This window comes from Pinus tabuliformis, chromosome 9 (genome assembly GCF_031772625.1).
Source record: "Pinus tabuliformis cultivar Carrire ecotype Pingquan chromosome 9, CPIR1, whole genome shotgun sequence".
Taxonomy (NCBI): Eukaryota; Viridiplantae; Streptophyta; class Pinopsida; order Pinales; family Pinaceae; genus Pinus; species Pinus tabuliformis.
This window is the reverse complement of record NC_142307.1, coordinates 940,206,052-940,229,384: the sequence shown is the minus strand read 5'-3', so window position 1 is coordinate 940,229,384 and position 23,333 is coordinate 940,206,052.

The following is a 23,333-nucleotide window of genomic DNA, read 5'->3' as shown; positions in this document are numbered from 1 at the left end:
ACAAATCTCAATCCTGCGATAAGGATCTAGAGTCGAGTACATGAGAAACAACCAAGTCAAAGGGTAATGATGATCCCATTTGCTCGATTTGAGGAGCTGAACAAAGATGGAAGTTGGAACCAATGTACACCACCCTCTAGACCACTCTTCCGGAATAACTATGTTGAGGTTGACAGAAGAGGGCCCACAAGAGTTAAGGAAATACATAATCCTTAACAAAGGCACGAGGGATCATAATAGAGTGATTGATGGACTAACATCGGGGATGATGATGGAATGAAACAAGATGGGTGGCTAAATGACAATTTTCCTTTTCATAGCATAATAACGATGGTTGACCTGGAAACAACTAACTTGATTCCGGAGGGGATGGTCAATGACTCAAACGGGGGTTCGGCAAAGATGGACCAGCAGAGCTGGAGGCCAAATATGAATAAAATGGGATGGATGTGAAATGATGATGTATGGAACATTGTCACTAGACTCAAGATGACTCAGAAAAGTCTCCATAGATACAAAGGTGACTCATCTCAGATGCTATGAACAAGGGTGACTCGATGATGCTACCACGGGAAAGAAGGCTCGGAGGGGACCATAAAAACATGAGTAAATGATGGCTACTCATGATAAAAATCGACACGTGAGTAAACCAGTGCAAAGGTAAAGTGGTACCAGAGTATGGGTGGCTCAAATGAAGAAATTTGATTTTAATAGGCGACAAAGTGAGACCTCATGGAAAAAATGGCTTCCCGGTGAAGTGTCAAATTACGAAAAACAAAGAGAGGCCCCTTATAGAACTTTATGGGATTTTTATAACGGTGCTAGAGGTTCATCAAACGGAGCTACGGTTTGGTCATAATGGTGACGGAAAAACTAGCGTTTTTCTATAAAAGGGCTTTTTGCCCCCAAATCCAATTCATTTGCATAGTGAGTTGTGGAGAATTTGGAGAGGAGAAGAAGGCCCTAAATCTTGTGGAGATCGTAGCAGACAAACTGACCATCAAAATTTTGGATCTGTGTCTTTTAGGTAGGTGGTCGGTCTTGTCTAAAAATGGCCTTAATGCTTCTTGGAAGGATGGCTCCTAATGAAGAATCAAGACGAGAAAGGAATACAAGAATGAGCTACTAGAGTTGGTCTAGGATCATCCCTGCCCACCAAGTCAAACCTAGGGATTGAGTGTTAAGTGTGGCATCACATGGGGTAGAATGTGTTCATATATGGTATCAAACATCTACGATACGCAATGTGTATATGACTTGCCAGAGAGGTCGGTAGGACAAACTATCCAAGGAATGAAAGGATAATCTACCATACCTAGATCACTGGGGTCTAGGATGAGACTCATATTAATCAAATTATAAGGTGGCTAGGGGGGATCATCATGCCTCCAAGGATGGGATACTCCCCCCCAACATGTGATGATGAATGGGACTGATCAGGTCAGAATGATGCCCCTTATATAAATGAGTTTGTGAAGTGTCATTGTGTTCCAAGTGCTCAAATAATGGATCCAAGCATTTGACCCAACTGGCACAAGATCCTTCAGAGGATCATGATGATATGTAGGGGCATACGTGCCCCCCAATTTTGTATGGATCGATGGAGTATGCTATGGGCATACCCAATGTATTAAGAGTAGTGGACTCCAAACACATTTTGATGATGTGGTTTTCCATTTGTTTATGTGAAATTTCTTGGTAGGTGTACCGAAAACACTTCCCTTAATTCACCAGGTGACAAGTGACCCTAACAACAATTTGATGGCTACTTGAGATTCATATCTATAATAAAAATGGAAAACTCGCAAAAAAGGTATAGATGATCCGAAATAGAAAGCAACAGTAAAAATATCCAATGTAATAACCCAAATGGAAAGACTTTAATTGAATAAATATTTTATTAAAAACACCTGGTGAAGGAGATCTACAGATGGGTCTGTAAGTCCCCCTTCGTGGGATGGGTCCTTTGATGTCCTTGATGCTTCAGAAAATGATCTTCTCTCTCAATATGTGAAAAAACTCAAACAAAATGTGGAGAAATCGAATGGGAGCTCAAAAGAAAAAAGATGATAATGGTGACGATGATTATGATCATGGTGAAGAATGAATGAAAAACCCTCATATTTATAACAAAGTATTGAGTTAATCTCGAAAATGGAGAATAATAAAATAATATTAACCAAATCAAGATCTAACTGCTTGGAATACTTATTATATTTATTGGAGAGGGAAAAGATATTTAAAATGGTTACATATCTTTATTTAGAAATAATTAACAAATAAAATGATTTATAAATTATTTTGCGAGAATTAAGAATGATGTGAAATTGAAATAATTATTAAATAGTGATTTAACAATTATTCCAATAAATAGAAATAAGGAATATTAAATAAATAGTGATTTATTTCATTATTCCTAGGGGATTTAATCAAAGGTGACAAGGAATAATGATTTAAATAATGATTTAATAATTATTCCTAGAGAAAATTAAATAAATAATGATTTATCTAATTATTCTCATGGGTTTTTGTATTTAAATCTAAAAATATAACAATAAAAGTGGTTTACTAGATTATTTTCCACAGTGAAAGCGATTTTACTATGGTAAAATTAAATCTACATGGTGTATTTTGATCCACCTAGTTAGAAATGGCTACATGATCAATTTTTGGTGATAAAATCAAGGGCCAGGGAGTGACCTTACTATCCACTAGTATTGTCCAAATTGCTCCACAAGGCAAGGTTGTTAAGGCTTGGCGTAGAGCATAGGTGCAAGCAACAAGAGTTTGGATGATGATGCTCTAGAGATGCGTAATGTGCTTGTGAAGGGAGTTGACCTTAGGATGGGAATAGGTTTAGGAGAAAGGAGTCTCAAAAATGAGGCTTAGAATTGCACAATGTGCTCATCACTTTGCTGAAATTTGAATGTGTTCATAGCTTGCACATGATATAAGGACAAGGAAAATACCCCAAAATTAACTAACTATGAGATAAGTGGGACAAGAAGGAGAGTAAGAGAATACAAACAGGTCTTGAACATTATCACACACATGTACACAATAAAATCCGTGGAAAGTAAATGCATAGTACCCAAAAACAACATGAAAACAAAGTGACACCAATCTCCAAGTGTGACAGTTAAGGTTCAAGTCCTTATGAAACAATTGTCGACTATAATTAGAAAGTGCATTAGGTTTAAGAATGTGAAGAGACACTAAAAATGACATGTGTGAAAGTGAAATGAAACATACAAGAGGAAAATAAGAAAAAGAAACACATGCAAATATTACCTAAGGAATAATACCTACAAAATGGAATGTTCCTAACTAAGGAATATTCCTACAAAATGGGCCCCTCATTACCTAAAGAATATTCTATAATAGTTAAGAGGTCTAAGTTTATTTATATTGTACATTTTTGTTTTGAGGCCTATTTTTTACCTCAAAATTTATCTAATGGAGCTACAACTACATTGGCACACGAATAATAGAAACAATCAAATCATGTGGTTGAATTGTAAGAGTTACAACTATGTATATGATCAAGGGTTGCAACACTATATAATAAACCACAAAAAATGTCAAAGTTACAACACTGTGTAAATAACATAATTAGATATCATAGTTGATAAAATACAATAAATAGAGCAATTGATCAAAATAAAATAATGTAAATAAATTTAGTATAACTACCCTATAATGTTATAAACAATAACTGGCTAAGGAGGGGAGGATACCTCCTTAGATGAGGCACTAGTTAAAGGAACACAAATGTTTTCTCCAACCAACACACCATCAACTTGAATTAGAAAAGAATGGGCACTTGTATTATAGAAATTAAATTATAATTGCAAGCTATCTGAGCCTCTCGATATCCTTTTCTCTAGATTGTAGACTCTAGAGTATTCTTGTTCATCTCTTGTTGTTATATTCATACAATTTTTGGAGCTATATCAAGATTTAAATGGAAAATAATGGTAATTTTATTGTCCCATCTAGTTATAATGAATTTATCAGAAAATATAAAATCGAGAAAATGTTGACTCAATGAGCTTAGTAACAAGTGGTAATTGGGTCATGATTTCCTTGGGAAAGGACCAATTTCATTGTAACCTTCCTTTATTAGTAAATTTGTCATTTGACTAATTTGGGTGATCTTTTGGGAAAACTATGTGCTTGGGATGACACGTTGTACCGACTCTCTAAAGTTATAACTCCTTTCCAAAACATTCAACTAACTTAGAGTTGCAACAACAACTTCTAAGTGAGTTTCATCAATGACGCTGATATAAGTTGTAGTAATGGTGTTGTGCGAAGCAACAATATGGAATCACAACATGAGTGTTAACACCTTTGAGTCTAACATGAGTAGCAACACTTCATAGTTGTAATACAAGTGGAAGCAACTCAGAGTTTCAACACTTCATAGTTGCAGCACCTCGTGATTGCAACATTATGCTCAAACAATAAGTCAAAACAACCATCAACAAGGAGTTTCAAAACCTATTTCTTGGTCCTATCTAAAGGTACCTACGTATCTCTACCTCTTGAATACCATTTATTAGCATAGAAAGGTAATTATATCCTTAAACACATAAGAATAAGAATTAAAATGGCATATTAAGAGGATAAATATACCTTGACCAAGATGCATCTACATTAGAAAAAATGTTGTAGGGATCATATGCAAATGATAAAAATATGTTCAAAAAATACATAGATGGGTGCTAAAAAATTCCAAATTACATCATTCTTTCCCTTAGCCAAATTATTTTCTTGTCCCTCTGGAAATGATAATCTATTTGATTCTAAATTATTTTAGCATCCATGGAGGCTATTGATACTGTAGTCAACCTCCCCTAACTCATGAGCATGGTAACATCATTTCCTTTCATCAAATTTCCTCCAATAGGAAAGTTTTTCTTTTCTATACATATTATAGTCTATCTGGTATTTTAGAAGGCATCCATATCATTGGATGGTAAAAATTGAGGGCAACCCAATGGTTTTCACAATTCTCTATGCACTTGATGTATTGGTGTACTCTCTTTACAATCACTACAAATTTGTTAAGGTTAAATGAATATCTTTTGTGCATGTCTTATATCACTTATTCCTAACATTGAATACACCCTTTTACAATTTTCTATGATAGTATTTCAATCTATGTCTTACAATGTTCAATGGCCTCCTACCTATTTGAAACCATAAATTATGCATGTCTTGGTGAGTTCATCCATCTATAATGTACAAGGAGGACATAATTAGGCCTATAGTAATCCCCTTTAATCCACAAATTACAGTTAAATATATTTTCGTCCACTTAATGAGAAATTGTCAAATCAATTTGGTTGTTCAAGACATATGCAAAATATCAAAAATTAGCATCCCCTATAAAATGACTAGGGTTCTAGATGGGGTCATGATGTAACAAAACTTTGTGCTAGTAGAGTTTGCATAATAGGTTCTTTTGTACATTGGTGCATGCACAATAAGCCCCTAGAAATGTACTTTGGGAGGTGATCTCATATCACTTGGAATTCACGAGATCCCTCCTTTGGAACATGAGGTACTTCTCCTGCAAGTACATACCATACATAACAAAGGATCTCCATAGATAAGTGGAGCTTCAACTATTAGTCTAAGCTGTATCTTCTCAACTTCGATCTTATCCACCTAGTTATAGATTTTGGTGGTATTTTCTACCTCTTCATCCATTCACTTCTTCCATTAATCACATTCGGTTCTATGGGTTTCTAACTTCTTAACCGATCTATCTCTAAGGTTCTTGATCTGTCAATGTTTCCTGATAGCCATTACCTTTTCCTCATAGGAAGATATCATTCCATTCAACCAATATTTTTTAATTTCTTCCACTATTATTGGGGGTTCACTTGGACTTCTAAATCCTCCACTACAACATTGTAATGCTCCCTCCACCACTTTAGTCTTTCTAAGTTGATTGGAGTTGTTACTTTTAACTAACTCGACCTCCACGGTCTCACTATGAAGATGGGGTTACAAAAATCCTTCTTCTCCAAAGCTTGCAGAATTAACGTTGGAAAACACTATGACACTTGGATTTCAAGCACTTACTCACAATGAAAATACGATCTCAATTCGACTTCCAGATTGAAAGATATACTCACTCAAAGCACAACCAATCATATGGTGCCACATCAGCATCACACCACATCGTGGAGTCTACACAGACTCATACCATAACACAAACATATCACAACCATTCAATGTAACACAACTAGTTGACTTAACATGACCCAGCATCATAACACAGCCAATCGAATTAACATGATTAGTCAAGACCTTTGTCTTGGATGATGATCGATAATGTAACACCTATAATCAATCACTTCCCTCATAGCGTCGGTCTGGGTCAACAACAATAGATATGTCCCACACTCTTTAGAAACCCCTACCCTATACTAACAGGTTTATATACATATGTAATGATTATGCCACAATGCAGCTGGTTGGTACCCCTAGAAAACTTGTGTGGCCCATCAATCATCTGGATCTACCTATGATGGGCCCCACACCAAATAATCTACATTCTTTGTTGAAATATGGTACATTGCGAATAAAGTGCAAGGCGCGAATCATCAACTCAATTCAAGCCTCGACTAAATATAAATTAAAGTATGCTTCGATTGACTCAAAAGAGAAACTATGTTAGCTTGTCTACCATCGAATTGTGCCTTAGCCTCTTTTGAAAATATGTCTAGCAGTGTAATGACCAACTAGCCTTTCGACCGAACAATATGGATAATTTGGCCAAACTTACTTCTTGTCCAAACCCTTTTGATTGAACACCAACTTGGTGTTAGCATTGTTGTTGTTAATGGAAAAGGAAAAACCAAAGAAGTAAGGTATTCCTTTTATGCTTGATATCCTTGATATGTTGATTAGAGATGAAGTAGTTGAGCTTGTGATATTGAGGTATTCTTGGCTTTTTATGCTTGTGATGCTTCTTACGTGTGTGAGGAGGTGCAGTTGAGTATTTTTCTTGTTATGGATATGTTACAGTGAAGGAAAAGGCTCTTATGTTGCTTGCATGTGTTGTATAATTGGGTACACATACTTGTTGGTAGTTTATGACAAAATGTTGCCTTTATTATGTTACTGTATGGATGTGATGGTTGTGATGAGATGTTGTGATGTAAGGCAAAGACATTAAGAGACAATGACAAAGGCAAAGGCAAAGGTTAATGTATGCACAATTGATGAACACTTTCCTCAATTGATGACATGCTTTAGCTTACTGTGAAAGTTAATTTGTATGCAAGAAGATGCAAATAAAGGCAAGATGATGAAAGTTGGAAGTTAATGTGTATGGTTTGGTTGTTGTAATATATAAAGGTGGATTATATTAATATTTCAAATTTCATATTATATATTTTAATATTTAAATGTTAAATAATTTAGAAATGAATGAGTGGAATGCAAAGAGACAAAGCCATTCATTTTAGATTCTTGTATGGAATCCTAATAGCCATCAAATTTCATTTATAAAAATGTGTGAGGTTGGAAGGTTGTAGGGTTAGAGAGTTGGAGAAAATGAGAGTTGATTTGTGTTATTTATTAACTAGCACATAGAGAGAAAAAGTGAAGCAGATTTGAGGAGAAGAAGAAGCAGAAGTTGAGAATGAAAAATTTCGCTAATAAACCATAAATATGAACAACAGAATTATTTTTCCATATCATAAAAATAAATTACATCAACAAAAGTAAATTTATTTCCTGTTATATTTATTACATAAATTACAGAATTTATTTCCTGTTATATATTTATTTCCTGTTTAAACAAAAGTAAATTTAACTCCACATGAGTACAAACTAGCGGCCTAGGATGGCTTTACTCGAAGGGCCACCTCACTTCATTTGTCATCAGCAATGGCTTCACTGGAAGGGCCACCTCACTTCACAAGCAAGCGAGAGGATCCAAGCTTTGTAAGTGGGATTTCTCTCTCCATGTAAAGGAGGAAAGTACAAAGGGAGTCCTCTCCCTTTATGGAAATGAAATGACACTGACAAATATCGTATAATGTCCCATGTTATTATAAAGGTGCATTTATGTTAATGGCAAGATTTCTTTTAATTAAATATCGAAGTTATGTTATGTTAATTGAGGTATTTTATACTAAAAAGATGGTTTAAGATAATGTTTTGTAATTTAAATATTTTAATGGAATAGAATATATAAAATTAAATTTAATGATTAATTATTAATAATTAAATTAATTTTAATTTATTTTAATTTTAGATGTATTAACCGTTTAGAGAGATTAAATTTTTCAAAGTGTAATTTTTTTAAAGTTTTGCATTAAAAAAAGATTTGCGCTTTAAGAGATTTGATCTCTGCACATAATAGATCTGTAGTTAAAAATGCATCTGTGCAAGTTACACATTTTATCTCTTTAAAAATTTATGTTTATGTAGATCACAAATTCTCTTTATTAAATATGTATAAATAAAGTTATTTTTTAATTATTTTTTTCGTTAAGCTTGGCAGGACCTCCTTTTTCTATTTATAAAAAGCAAGTTTACACCACATATATGAGATAGGTGGCCTCAACTTTCCTGGTGGGAAACCAAGTCTGTTGGCCACCTATCCTCGTTATAAGCCATCCAAAAACACAATAGTATTAGTCATTCTAACCAAGCTATATACTTATTAGTATCATGATAAGAGTCTATATGTATATCTATCATAAGCATGCATCTTTAAAAGTAAATGCTACCCGCAAGAAACAAAAAAAAATTCCCAAGAAACTACCTAATCCTATTGTCCTTCTGAGGCAGACTCAATCGGAGCCGGGTCATTCGCTAAGTTTTCAGACATGTCAGCTAGCTCAATGATGCAAGGGATGTGCCTTTGGATTATATCAAGGTGAATTTCCTACTTGTGCAGCTGGAATTGGATCATCTGCAAGTCTTTTTTGTAATTGGGCATGTCCTAGAGAGTCATAGCCATCCCCACTGAAATTTGCTCCATTGCCTTCCCCATAAGGCTCTTCATGAGCCAGTATAGATAGAGGGTCTATTTAAACTGGGTGAGTCTGCCTCTAGTATTCCCGGGATCCGTAATTACTACCCGCCAATTCTCCATCTCCTCTTCGAATTCATCCTCCTGTTTTATTTTCCCCTCCCATTCATCCAGAAGCTTACGGATGCTCGCATTTGTTCCTTCCCTCTAGGCTATTGCTGCTTCACTAATGAGGTGTTCTATAGGTTTCCTCCCACGTCTTGGTTTCAAAGTGTTCGGGTTTGTTGCTTGAGTCGACTCCCTTCCCCTTCTGCCACGTCCTCTTCGACGTGCAGGTCAGACCATCTCTCCTCTATTCCCTGCCTATTCACAAGCGAAATGAGTTAGCTCTCGGTACGTTGTCTCATGCCTCTCTGGCTTGATACGGGTGACCCACCCCTCATGCAGCCAAGCGCAATTGCCTCTGCCCAGGTATGCCTTCCTTTCTTGAGTTTTCTCGTGAGGTTGAGTTTTCCCATACCCCTCTGCCCCAAGATGATTGACCACTCCTCTGCCCGGTGTAATTGCATCACTCTTATGCCACTCACTTTGCTCTCGCTCCTGCCTTTCGTTTGCCTCACCCCCCACATGGTAGTAGCGATTCTCTCGACTACACACAGGAGTGGTTTCATGATGCCAGACCCAGTTAACGCTCACTGCTCTCACAGCCAGCCCATCGAGCCGGGTCACCATCACTCCCAGTCGTGGTGCCTTCCCCTGCCCCTCTGCCCAATGCTGCTGCATCACTCCTCTGCCCCTCCCTTGGCCATTGCTCATGCTTAGCCTCAGCCTCACCACCCACATTGGGATATCGACTTTCTCGCTTGCTCACAAGAGGGTCCTCTTGTTCCCAAACCCAGGTATCGCTCATGGCTCTCACCTCCTGCCCGAGCCAGATCACCATCACCCCCAGCTCTTGCTAGTCTCCCCGGTCGTCCCCCCAATTTCCCTCCCCTGTCATCTCCCGAACGCCCCAGCCATAAATCAACAAAGTTGCCATAGTAAGGGGCTTAAAATACCAAGATACATACCCAAGAACACTTCGTTGAATCCATCGCTCATAGCTCCACTAGCTTACTCCCACGCTCCTTCGTCCACCCGCAATCGCTACAATACTGTTCTCACTATCTAGACTTCCTTCAAATTCCCACTCTACCTTTCTCTATCGCGTCACCTGTCCTGCCTTGGCCACCTCACCTCCTTCTTCGTCCTGGCCATACCTGCCACTTCTCCCATCTCCTCTGTCAGATTGCATGCGGGAGGCCACTGCACCCATTGCCATGAGTGTGTGGGGGGCGGTGGGTGGTACCCTGCCATTAAACTTCATAACTACCATATATGTCTGTTGTCCCCTCCTGCCTCGAGCATGCACCCCGATCAGGGGTATTTTTATTTGGATTCTCAGTTTCCTGGTTGTTTTGGTGATCTTGCCGAAGGATGTCCTCCAGGGCTTTAAGTCTATCATCCCTGGGTTGTATTGGCCATAATTTTTCCATTGGGCCATGTTGTTGATTGCAGCCCCAGTTGGCCAAGAAATCTGTTGCTTTGTTCCCTTCCCTTCTTACATGTCTAACCATTAGATAATTGAACTTGTGTATGAGCTCCCCTATTTCCTAGATGAGGCGAGCTGTCCTCCAACTTTGGCTCAATTTGCCCCATGATGTGCCATTGTTGAGTTTCCTCACGGTGTTTATGACCAAGCTGGAATCTCCTTCCACCACCACATTTCGATACCCCATTCTTACAGCAATTCATAGTCCCTGTCCAGCTGCTGCGAATTCTGCCTCATTGTTACTTGCGATCCCACACGAGTCTGCATATATGAGCCGCATGTTCGCTTGGGTATCTCAGAATATGCCACCTAATCCTGCTACTCCCGGGTTCCCTTTTGAGGCCCCATCAAAATTCATCTTGATGAATCCTTCACCCGGTATAGTGAAGTGCATCGGGGAATCGATATTCATCCTACCCGTTTTCCAAGCATTAGGGGCTACCATTTCCATGGTTAAGTTAAGTCGTCGAAGTATTCTTGCTTCTTGAGGAGGAACTTGCCAGTCTTCTGGGCTCCATTGTTCTGCTAGAATCATTTCCCTGATGTTTCTTACTATTCCTTCCCACACCTGATCTTGTGTTGAGGTTTTGTTTTTGAAAATTCTGCAATTTTGTTCTTTCCAGATGGCCCAGAGGTTGAATCCCAAGGCTAGCCCCCAAGCGCGATTCAGGACTAGACTTGAGAAGATGTTGTTGCACCATAACAAGATTGTTTCCTTTATGCAAGTTATTTTGTAATTTTTATTTATATTAACTTTAATTTTATTTAATAAATATAAAGATATCTATTATAAAGTATAAATGTACATTTTTAAACAAAATGTGGGATCTATTTGATATGCAATGTGCCACACATTGTATTTAATGATTCACTTATTATCAAAAAATAAAATGAGTTTCCCATAAATATTTCACATACAAGGTTAGTAGAAGCAAGGGTGAAAGTAACACAATGGTTGCTCTCTATCATATAGGTAAATATAACAAAATTAAAAATGTTTTATGAAAGATCTAAGTATAATTTAATTGAAAATTCCAAAATATTCTAAATTTTTTATAGATATGAGCGAAGTCAATTATTTGATGTTTTTTATGTTTAATTTCTAGCATATTTTGAAATCATAAAATTGACCTTATGAAAGAACATTTTGCATCTTACAAATTTTAGAGTAATCCAAAAATCTTATAGACATTAGTGAAGTCAATTATTTAATTTCTCTCATATTTGATTTCTAGAATATTCCGAAATCATAAAAAACAACTTCAAAAACACATTTTACATTTTTATATAATAAAAAACTACAACCTTTGGAGTTAGGCTTGACTACAACTAATGGAGTGAAGACTATCTTGGGTTGGTCCTATGGCTTTGTGAATATGCCCTCCCTTAAGGAATCCAGACTATTCTACTGAGATAAAGTTGGATAGTAAATGCTTAATCTTAACAACCAAAACCTTTGAAATAATGTTGTAGAGGTAGTTATATAAAGACATGGATCTATATCCTTCAAAATCATTAGGAATCATAGTAATAATTTTTTTATTTATATTTCTTGAAACCTTCAAAAATAACCTAACCTCCTCAGCCATCTGAAGAAGATCCTCACCTATTAAGTCAAAGAAGATAATAGTTAAAATTCAATAGTCCACTTATCAAGACCCAAGCTCATATTCTTCTTAAAAGTAGTTATGATATGATGTAAATCCTCCTTAGATATAGGCATGAACATCCTTTCATTTTCCTCATTAGTCACCCACTTGGGGAAAAAGAAAATTACCTTAAAATTTTCAAAAATGTTGTCTCCAAAAGGCTCCTTAAAAATGGCCTTGAAATTTTGAACTCCAATATATTCCATCTCCTTAAAACGCCTCACCGTATTGCCTTCAGAGTTGGTCATTTCCTGTATGGTGTTAACCTTATTCCCATGGTTATAAAAATTTTCAAATTTTAGTGTTATGATCACTAACTTTGATTTGTGTGTCCTAGATTTCCATATACCAATCCATCTCCTTGTCCATCATCAACTTGGATGGCATAGATTCTACTTTTTTAGTTCCTTCAAACCATCCTCATCAAAGATACCTTATTTTTTTTCCTCGGCTAGAATATCCATTGATTTGTCAACCTCAACCAAGTGGACATCTCTATTTCCAAATCTTTCCCCTATAGAACTACCACCTTCTCCTTGCATGTTTCAAAGATAGGAAGCATTTCGTAGGAAAATTATTATTGATCAAAAGAGTATTGGAGCCAATTATTATTAACCATAGCTTGAAATTAATACTCAGTAGTCCAACTAGAGTTAAATTTTAATGGGGCTCTTGGATTTGATCCTAGAGTGTCAAATTCTAAATAGTATGGGGTAGTGATCAGAAAGCCCAATAGCTCCAACCCAAGTCTTAAATTTTCCACCTTCTAAATGAGGGCATCTTGAACTAAAAAATGATCCAATGTTTTAGAAATCACATCTTGGTTAAATTTGTTATTGACCTAGGTGGGTCTTAGTTTAACAAGTTCAAAAACCACCCATCTAGAAGGTTATAAGTGTGATCAAAAGAAATCAACAAGTATATCAAGCCTAGCACTATTCCCCCATTCTCTTTGTTATTCATTGTTAAATTCAGATCACCGTTGATAATAAGGCTATTAAAATTTATTCTTTATGAAGTAATAAGGCTATATGGCATAAGTTTTATTATCCTTCATACGTCTCATAACTATTGAGAATGGACAAAAAGTATCCCAAGATTTTGTAGAAAACCTCTATAAATAAACCTAAATTAATTGAGAAAGCATTTGACAACACATAATTATTATTCTAACCCATAATGATGCCCCCAAATAAATCCTTAGAATCACAAGCAAGAAAATCCCAATCCCCCATCAACGTTTTAATTTCAGGGATCAAAATGCCCCCTTTTCCAGTGGTTTCTTGGAGTAGAACAATCTCAAATCTATTAAGATCTACTAGTAATTTGAGGGAAAGTTATTTGGCTTAACCCTCTCAACCTTGAATATTTATTGAAAAAAATCTTCACGGGGAAGTTACTAGAGGGGCTAATCCCACTATAAGGACCCCAATAATAAGTATATTTTTTCCTTGTTTGATTTATTTGAATTCGTGTTCCTATACCCATTTAGTGGCTTACTTCCTACCAATGAAGAGACTCCACACTTCTTCTATGGAATCCATTCCTAGACCTCCAAAGGGACTTGAAACAACTTATTTTCCTTTCATAGGATGTAGCCCATAATTTCCACCTCCTCTACAATGAACTTCAAAAGAATATGATTTTGACACCCCCATCGGCCTTTGACCCATCACATGGATCATTGTCATGTGATATGTTAACTAGAGGGATATTAGAACAAATGGAATTCTAGTTGACTTAGGAGGATGACCTATAGATCTCTTATTGAAGACAATGGGAGTAGGATCTAGCCCTTTGATGTCACAAAAAAAGTCATTAAAATAGAGTGAAAAAGAAGGGGAAATATTAATCTTACGCACATCATTCATGCAAGTGTTAATAGTTTCTTTTAATAGCTCTGGAAAATGTGAGGAGGATCTACTATTTGAAAATAGACCTTCTTCATATTTAGTACCCCATTCATGACTCAAAAGTGGTTTTTCTCTATAAATTAAAGGTACGAATATATCCCTAATAATGATTTGTGTAATCCCTTCATTTCCCTTACCCACTTCATTGTGCATGTGTGTGTGTGTGTGTGTGTAATTTTAAGGTCATAGTCAAGCTAGACACAAAATTGGTGTATGAGACCCCTTTGTTTTGGTAAAAGGAACTTGTCTCCATGTAATGATTTAATTGCTACATTTTATAGAGGTATGCTTACTCTATCCCCCTTTAGATGCAATCTGTGAACTCTTACACACCTCACTTAATGCCATTTGTTATAACTGTATTTTGCACTCCACTATATTGAGAGAGACCCAAGTTCAACATGCCTTAGTTGTTGGCTAGTATTCATCCCCTTGTTTTTACTTATATGGTTCTTACAAGGGGTTATTAGATGTTATTGCGGTGAAATTACATAATTGAGCAATTTCTCATAATTATTTTGTCACAATTTCATAATTATGAAATATAATTGAGAAATAGGTTCTAGGGTTTTTCATTCCCAAGGAGATCAACTGGGCTTGCTTGTGTATGAGTTGTCTAAGGTTCCATTACTATAGAAGTTTCATAACTTCTCAAGCCCCTAGGTTTCCAAATACTTTCTCCTAGAGGATAGAATGAGCCTATAATGTGACCCTATCAAGAGGAGAATACTTAGATTGACAAAGATTGAGCTTAGTTATTCATTTGTGTTGCAATAGATTATCCTTGTCATAGGAGGTGGCTAGGATTGAAGGATAAGGAGGAGTAACGAAGTGCTAAAGTTATAACATACCTCTTTTAATTGTTTAAAAAAATACTATGAGTTCCCTTTAATATATTTTGTGTTTATTGGATGTATGTTAATGTAATCGTGGTTTATACATGTTAATCTTCCCTCTATGGAAGGCAAAAATTTCTTTGTTTGCTATTACTTGCGTGTAGGGATTTATATAAGATATGCTAGGAGAAATATCTTCATGCAGAAGTAGGTTCTTTGGCATCAACTTTAGGTTTAACAATATTCACCAACCTGCAAGGGTCCAGGTATGCACTCTTTGCCTCTTTAGCTAAAATGTTGTGCATGTGTTTGATTTGCATCTAGGAAATTCACATCTTTCTCCACACACTCTCTAATGGATTTTAGGAAAGATACATGAAGAAAAAAATCCTTGTGTCAATACATTTCTTTGTCAAATAGGTTAGCCTACTTGACCCACTCAAATCAAGGAATTTTCATAAAATCCATTTATAAAAAAAATTCCAGATTTTTGATCTTTTAGATTTCCACCTTTTTGAATCTGGGATCTCCAAAATTCTCAATCCATCTAGATTTGGGGATTTATTTTTCTTCGATTGTGCTCTTCTCACTTCTTTTAGATTCTACTACAATCGACAAGTCAAATATGTAGACTTCCAAATTTCTCATCAAAATGCCATGCTAACACACCATAATGACATGCCATGAAGTCAAACTCTATCCAAAATGGCACATCATTAATGACACATTATTAGCCATTTCGATTGCCATGTCATGTACCACGTCAAACTCCAGGTAGCTTCATCCTACATGGATTTTCCATGTAACTAGTGACACATTAGTAGCCACAACCATTTCTATATCATGTAGCACAATCACACTTTGGGTGGGTTCATCCTAGGTAACTCCAAGTGACCACCACATGTTTTTCCTTGATAAAATATGAATGCAAGTTCTTCAAAAACATCATTCATTATATTTCCATATGGATGACACATGGCATCACTTTCCCCCCACATCACCACCATACGATGCCACATCAGTTGACACATGGTGGGTTCCTTCCCCACGTGTCAATTTCTCATAAGGCCACATCTTCAATTAAAAACCTTGACCTACTTGACCCATCCAGATCCCAAAATTTCCATTATTATTTTTTTTAATTTTCTAAATATTAATATTTTGGATTTCTACTTTTTTAGATTTGGGATTTCAAAAACTTTGAGTTACATCTGGATCTAAGGTATTATTTTTCCTCTGTTGTGCTCTTCTCCTTTCTTTAGGACTTTTCTAAACTCAATGAGTCAAAATCTAAATTTTAGAATTTCAATTAGTATCCCATGTCAACATGCCATGATGGTGTGACATGTCATTAAACTCTCTCAAAAATGCCATGACACTAGTAATAAGTCTACGGCCACATTTGTTGACATGCCATGTACCACATCACACTCTAGGTGGGTTCATCCTACATGGCTCTACCATGTCACCAGTAACATGTCAATATCCATGTCTATTGTCACAAATGTACCATGTCACACTCTAGGTGGGTTCACCCTACATGGCTCCATGTGTCCACCATGTGCTCTACATTGCTGGCATCTATATCCATGTTTTTCCAAAACACATAGTTAAAAGAATTTCTAGATTTCTTGACTTCTTGATTCTATCAAAGGATGGGAACTAATCCCATTAACAAATGGAAAGTTAATTATTGTATTTTTCTTTGTGTTGAAGTTTGGACATCTAGATTCTATTAGTAGTGGAAGTATAAATATCCATAATTTCTAAAAAGTGGACTATATGGAAAAACCCAGATTTCGATGATAGACAATCGAGATATGATGTTGACCTTTTGGTGATGTGGTAGGATAATGTGTCACATAGGCATGGAATTTACGTTAGGGTTGGATGATGTGGTATGCTAACATTGTATGATGATGTGGCATGCTAACATGGTGTGCTTATGTAGAATTATAGTACAAAAGAGTTGTCATGGCAATTTAAATGTAGCACCTACATGGCAGGGATGATGTGGAGCCACATTAGTTGACCCATGGAAATTTCCTCTCCCATGTATCACCTGTGCATAACGCCACATATTTAGTTAGCCATACCAACATACTTGACCCATATGGATCAGGGAATTTTTGTAAAATACTTTTATAGAATTTTTCGAGTATCCAAGCTTCCAAATTTCCACTTTTTCAAATATGAGATTTCCAAAACTTCCATATTTGAGGTTTTACTTTTCTTTCACTACACTCTTCTCCTTTATTTCAGGTTTCACTATAGTTAATGTCAAATCTATGAACTTATGAATTATCTGTCATTATGTGATGCGATCATACTCTATCCAAACTACCATGTCACTAATGATATATCAATAGCCACATCCATTTCCATTTCATATACCATGTCACACTATAGGCGGGTTCATCCTACATGGCTTCATGTCTCCATCACATGTTTTTGATTATTGGCATCTAGATCTAGGTTCTTCCAAAATGCATAGTTAAAATAATTTATCGATTTTTGGACTTATAGATTTTGTTAGAGGATGCAAAAGAATCCCATTAACTGACAAAAATGTAATACTAGATTATGTTAAATGTCACAGTCTGACCATCTAGATTTTGTTAGTAGTGGAAGTTTGGACATCTGGAATTTCTAAAAGCTAGACATAATAGAAAATCCCAAATTTGGATGCTAGGTAAACAAGACATGATGTTGAAAATTTGGTTATATGGCAGGTTAACATGTCACATAGACATGGCATGGAGGTTAGGATTGGACAACATGACATGCTAATGTGGTATGCTAACATGGTTGCTTATGTGACATTGTAGTAAGGAAGAGATATCATGGAAATTAATTCAATGCCAAAATGACAGGGATAATGTGGAAGTGATGAAGTGGATCTCAAGATTGGAAATCTAGTTTATTGAAAAAGGGGTATTTTTAAGAATACTCTAATTTGGGTGTTGATAGAACTCACACTAGAATATAATAATATTTTTCTTATCATATTATTTCCATATTCTAACAAAATTTGGATCCAAAACAATTAACTTGGAAAATTGGCTTTTTGGAAAATGGTCTTTTAAGATTTTTACGACTTTGGATGTAGCTAAACATAATCTATTAGTTGTTTTTATGTCAGGGTGTTCTCGTCTTTTGAAAAAAATTAGATACATAATATGTTAATCTAGAAATCTGAGATTTTCAAAAATGTCCTTTCAAGATTTTTCCAAATCAAAATGTAATTGGGTCTTTGATGTGCATATCCCACAGAGATTCCATAATGTGGTGGTGACACCTTGGATTGAGACCGTTAGGTGTTAACTGCATGTTAGATGGAATGGCATAAAGCAGTGGTGACATGTGGACATGGTGTTGTCATGTGTCAACCACATGTTAATTGTTGATATGACATAGGGCAATGGAAATTCTCAAGGCCATAACTTTGTCTCCATAGCTCAAATTTGGATGAAACTTATATATTGTTGGAAAGCTCTTGATGAGTAGAAGACAATGGTGATCTTAGAAAAAAGGAAGTTTAAAGTGATTGTATTGTAAAGGGTTTGTAAAAAAAATGTGGTTATTCGAGACAATAAATCATTAATTCAAAATCACATTTAGATGCAGATATTTTATCTAAAAAAAATGATATTTTCAATTTGAAAAGAAACAAAGTTTAACTACTTTATAAAAAGTTACATACAACTATATCTAGCTTTACATTCAATTTTTTCCTATTTACAATACTATTATATATATCAATTTCATTATTTAAGTATTTTCATTCTCCTACTAAAAAATAAGCTAATTTATTAATATAAAATAAAATAATAAAAAATATCCCAGTGATTATTATAACCATCACACTCAATAGTGTCCCCGATCAATGAAGATTTTTATTACATTCATGACCCCTAAAAGTACAAACACATAGGGAAGAATGAGTTGTGATATTTTTGGTTGCACTCATGACCCCTAAGAACACACACACTAGGACAGAGTGTAGTCCCTGTCGTACAATACAAAAGTTGCTTTATTTACATTGCCAGGTAGGTACCTACATCTACAATATAATTCAAATAAAAGGATATGGGCCATTTTAAGGGAGACCGTCCAACCTTTATGTGAGGGATTTTCCTTTAAAGAGTAAAGCTACTTTAGTATTTGTACCATATGTGGAGCATGCAATGGCTTATATGCCAAGAACATTATGATTCTCCACCTTGAGATATTTCGAGATATTTTTTTGTGCAAAAAAATCAAAACCCTAGATTTTTTATTTATCTCTAGAAAATGAAGGTCTCTGTTTAATATTTACTTGAATGAGGTGTTGAACCGATGGATGACTTGATACTCTATTTACACCCCACATTTGTCTAGCACATGCATGTTCTTTGCTTTTTGCGTGGCCATGGTGAGCTTTTATTCCGAAAATTGAACTTTGCATCTCTGCCTCTAAATCGAAACCATACTCGCCTTTTTCCACTGGGGTTATCCAATTTCCTAACTAATTCAACTTAGAACCCAAACTAACAAATTTCTCCGATGAAGGTTTGTTTGAAATCTACATATTGTACTTTAGCTTTCCAGAGAGGTCTTCGTGAACAAATTGAGGGCATGAAAATAATGGGTTTAAACTCCCAATCTAGTGTGGAGAGAACTTTGAAAAAATAAGTTATTGAATCTTATCTTCAAGCTCAAAACATGAAGAAGATATGTTAATAATATCCACTTAATTGGGCAGCATAAAAGAGATAATCTAATAGGATTTTTTGGACCTTTAAAAATCTAATATAAAAATAAAGCATTTAGAATAAAATTTTAACAATATAAAAATAATTTATGTTTTTGGTTTACTAGTAATTAAAAAGTAATGATTGATTTTTATTGCATCAAATTTATTAGAAAAGATATTGTACATATCATTACTAGTATACAAACTCTCATTAAAACCTAACTCAAAAATGGAATGTCAATCATACTTTAATAACTCCATTGTTTAGGTTATCAGATAATGAACACACTAAGCACGAATGGAAGGTCATAAACCACATTTTCAAAACAAATGGGTATTATAAAACCCAATTTGATAAAGTTTCTTTAAAAGTTAATAAAAGACCTAGTACCAAAAACATGGATGAAAATAGAAACGGAAAAAATCATAATCATTGCTCACATAAAAGGCATATATGATAAGATTGTCAAAATCATAAATGAAGGAAAACATTAATTCCTTAACTCTAGATGAACATTCCTTGATATGCGTCACAGTATATGAGTTGAAAATGTAAAGCTCATAGCAAGAATGGATTACGCAGAGAATCTCTATTATGTTTAAGGAGAAACAATTTCATTGTGACATGGGTTTGAGTTAAAAGGGCATGTGATGGCAAAGTAACCTAGAGGAATGATTTCAACCTTGTGATTATGTCTTTGAGTAAGAAAGGATTTGATGAGATGTTGATTCAACCAAAATTTGGAGACTTTAGGAATTAATCTTAAGACCCACTCTTGGCTAGCTAATTACTCTAACATTGAGCTATACACCCATTCATAATAGGCATTCTTAACAATTAAATTTTGAAGTATCACGATCCTTAGTTTCGACACTCCTCCTCAAGCCACACTTTGGCTCAGAGCTCTTAGCTATATTTGATGCTATGTTGAGAATCACATAGGCTTGGAATTAATCCTAGGACCCAAACCTTCCCTTGGTTGTTGATATGCCCTAGCACAATAACATTAGAAGACTATCCTTGGTTACAATGAAGTCATCTCCTTGCGTTGTATATGGCCAATAAGAATGGTTCTTAGGTAGGGGAATCAAAACTAGGATTAGCATTAAGAATGCTAGTAATGCTACATGGGCATGTGAGAGAAATGGAAACCTTGAGCAATGATTTCGTACTTGTGCTTGCGGTGAATGAAATTTAGAAATGATTATATTTCCATCTATGAAAAAAACTAGTGCATGGACCACAATGACATCATATTTGAACACATTTTTTGTCACATAATCATGGATCTCCTTAGCTTGTTCTAGAGCTGAGAAATGGGCACACATATAGGTAGAACAATAATCATGGTGATTGTTATAAAAAAGAAACCCCTCAAGGAATTAACTTCATAACCTTAGTTGAGAAAGTCTTGTGCCCAATTGAATCCATCTTAGACTTCAAAATAACACCCAATAATTCATAATTTTGAAATTGGTTGGTAATACCACTATTCTACCCATCTTGAAAACTTGTAATTGTATACTATTGTTTGTGCTAAAAGGAAATCTAACAACCAATAGTTTTCCTTCCAACATGTTAGGCGCAAGTGTAGAGCAAATAAAAACCTCATGTTTATATAGACAATATTGCATCATCATGATGGATATTCTTATATTGTTTCAAAAACCAATAAAAGGGCACACATAGATATAGAACACTAAAATTGGTGATTTTTTGGACAAAGGCACCCTTAAATCATTGATTGCATCCTTTTTCTTATACTAGAAGGAAAGCTAGTGACTCCTAGATTTCCTTCAAAAAAATGCATGTGTAATATTAATAACAACATTAGAGCACTATCCTTCCCCTGATTATATCCTCAAACCAATCAGGCCATGTGGAGGGAAGGAAAATAATGGACAACATTATTCTATCTCATGAACTGATTCACTCACTTAAAGTTCAAAAGAAACTTGGCATGATGATGCAGCTCGACATGTCGAAGGCCTTTGATAAAATAAGTTGGGATTACATGAAGGAAGTCCTAAAGGCTTTTGGATTCAATCAAGATTGTATTAATTGGATTATGGCCATGGTTTCTGGAGCCTTCTTCTCCATTCTTCTCAATGGCTCCCCCTCCAAGCCTTTCTGCCCCACTAGAGGCATAAGACAGGGAGACCCCCTATCTCCCTTCCTCTTTGTTATCATGGCCGAAGGTCTAAGCAGATCCCTAAAGGCTGCCAATCTTAACAACTCCCTCGTTGGCCTCAAGCTTCATGATAATTCCCCCTCCTCAACCCATCAACAATTTGTAGATGATACCTTGTTAATGGGCATCCCCACTATCAAGGAAGCTCTCTCTTTCAAATAAATTCTCAAATGTTTTTTGGATGCCTCAGGAACTTCCATCAACCTCGAAAAATCCAAATTATTCTTCTTCAATACTCCCATTGCCATTCAAAGAAATATCACTAGAACATTGGGCTTTCAAAGATGTTCTCTCCCCTCTAGATATCTGGGAGTCCCTCTAATTGACAAATATTTCAAAAAATCCAATTGGGAGGACCTTCTCAACAAACTTAACAAAAGACTTTCCAATTGGACTTTTCGGTTCCTTAATTTGGCGAGAAGATTGGTCCTGGTTAAATCAGTGTTGTAGGCCATGCCTCTGTAAATGTTTTATGCCCTATCCATCCCCACATCACCAATACCATCAGATGCATCCAAAGGAACTTTTTATGGAGGGGTTCAGAAACTAAGAAAAAATGGCTCTTGTAGCCTATGAGAAGGTCTGCAACCAAAAAATGCTGGAGGGTTGGGTCTAAGGGATCCAGATATTCTTGGAAAAGCCCTAGGGGCCAAGACCTGGTGGTGTTGGCTAGACAACCCACAAACACCTTGGGCCTCATATGGAAGGAAAAATATGCGCCAACTCACTCAAATAATAACCTCATCAGGCTCACATGTGACATCAAAGGTTTGGCGATTTGGAATCAAGCATGGGAGAATAACACTATCATTAAAAATAATAACTTCTGGGAGATTGGTAATGGAGAAAAAGCCATTTTTGGGGAATATTCCTGGCAGTAACTACCCAACATAAATAGGGACTAGTTCACCCAACTTCGCACTGCTATGAAAGAAAAAGGAAAGCACAGGGTGTCCCACTAGTGGAAGCCCAACAATGGAATGGAAAAATGGCAAGAATGGTTGGAAGACAAATATTGGGAACCTCTGCCCATTAGATTTGATTGGAGCACTTTTTCCAAAACCATTCAAGAAATATAAATCCAATTCGACAAAGGTAAAGATAAGATCAGATGGGGTAAAAAATCAGTAGGGAATTTCAATCTCAAAGAACCCTATGGCTATATGGAAAGCCATGATCAACTATAGCCCCAACAAAAGTGGAAAACTCTGTGGGGCATATAATTATGGCCCAAAATCACCCTTTTTCTCTGTTTAACCATGTAGAGGAATATTCTAACATGGGACAATTTATGCAGAAGAGGATTCAACAAACCCTCAAAATTCTCTCTCTATGAAGAGTGCGAAGAAACAATAAACCATCTCCTAAATGACTGTGAATATTCCAACAAACTTTGGGAAAGGGCTAAGGTTG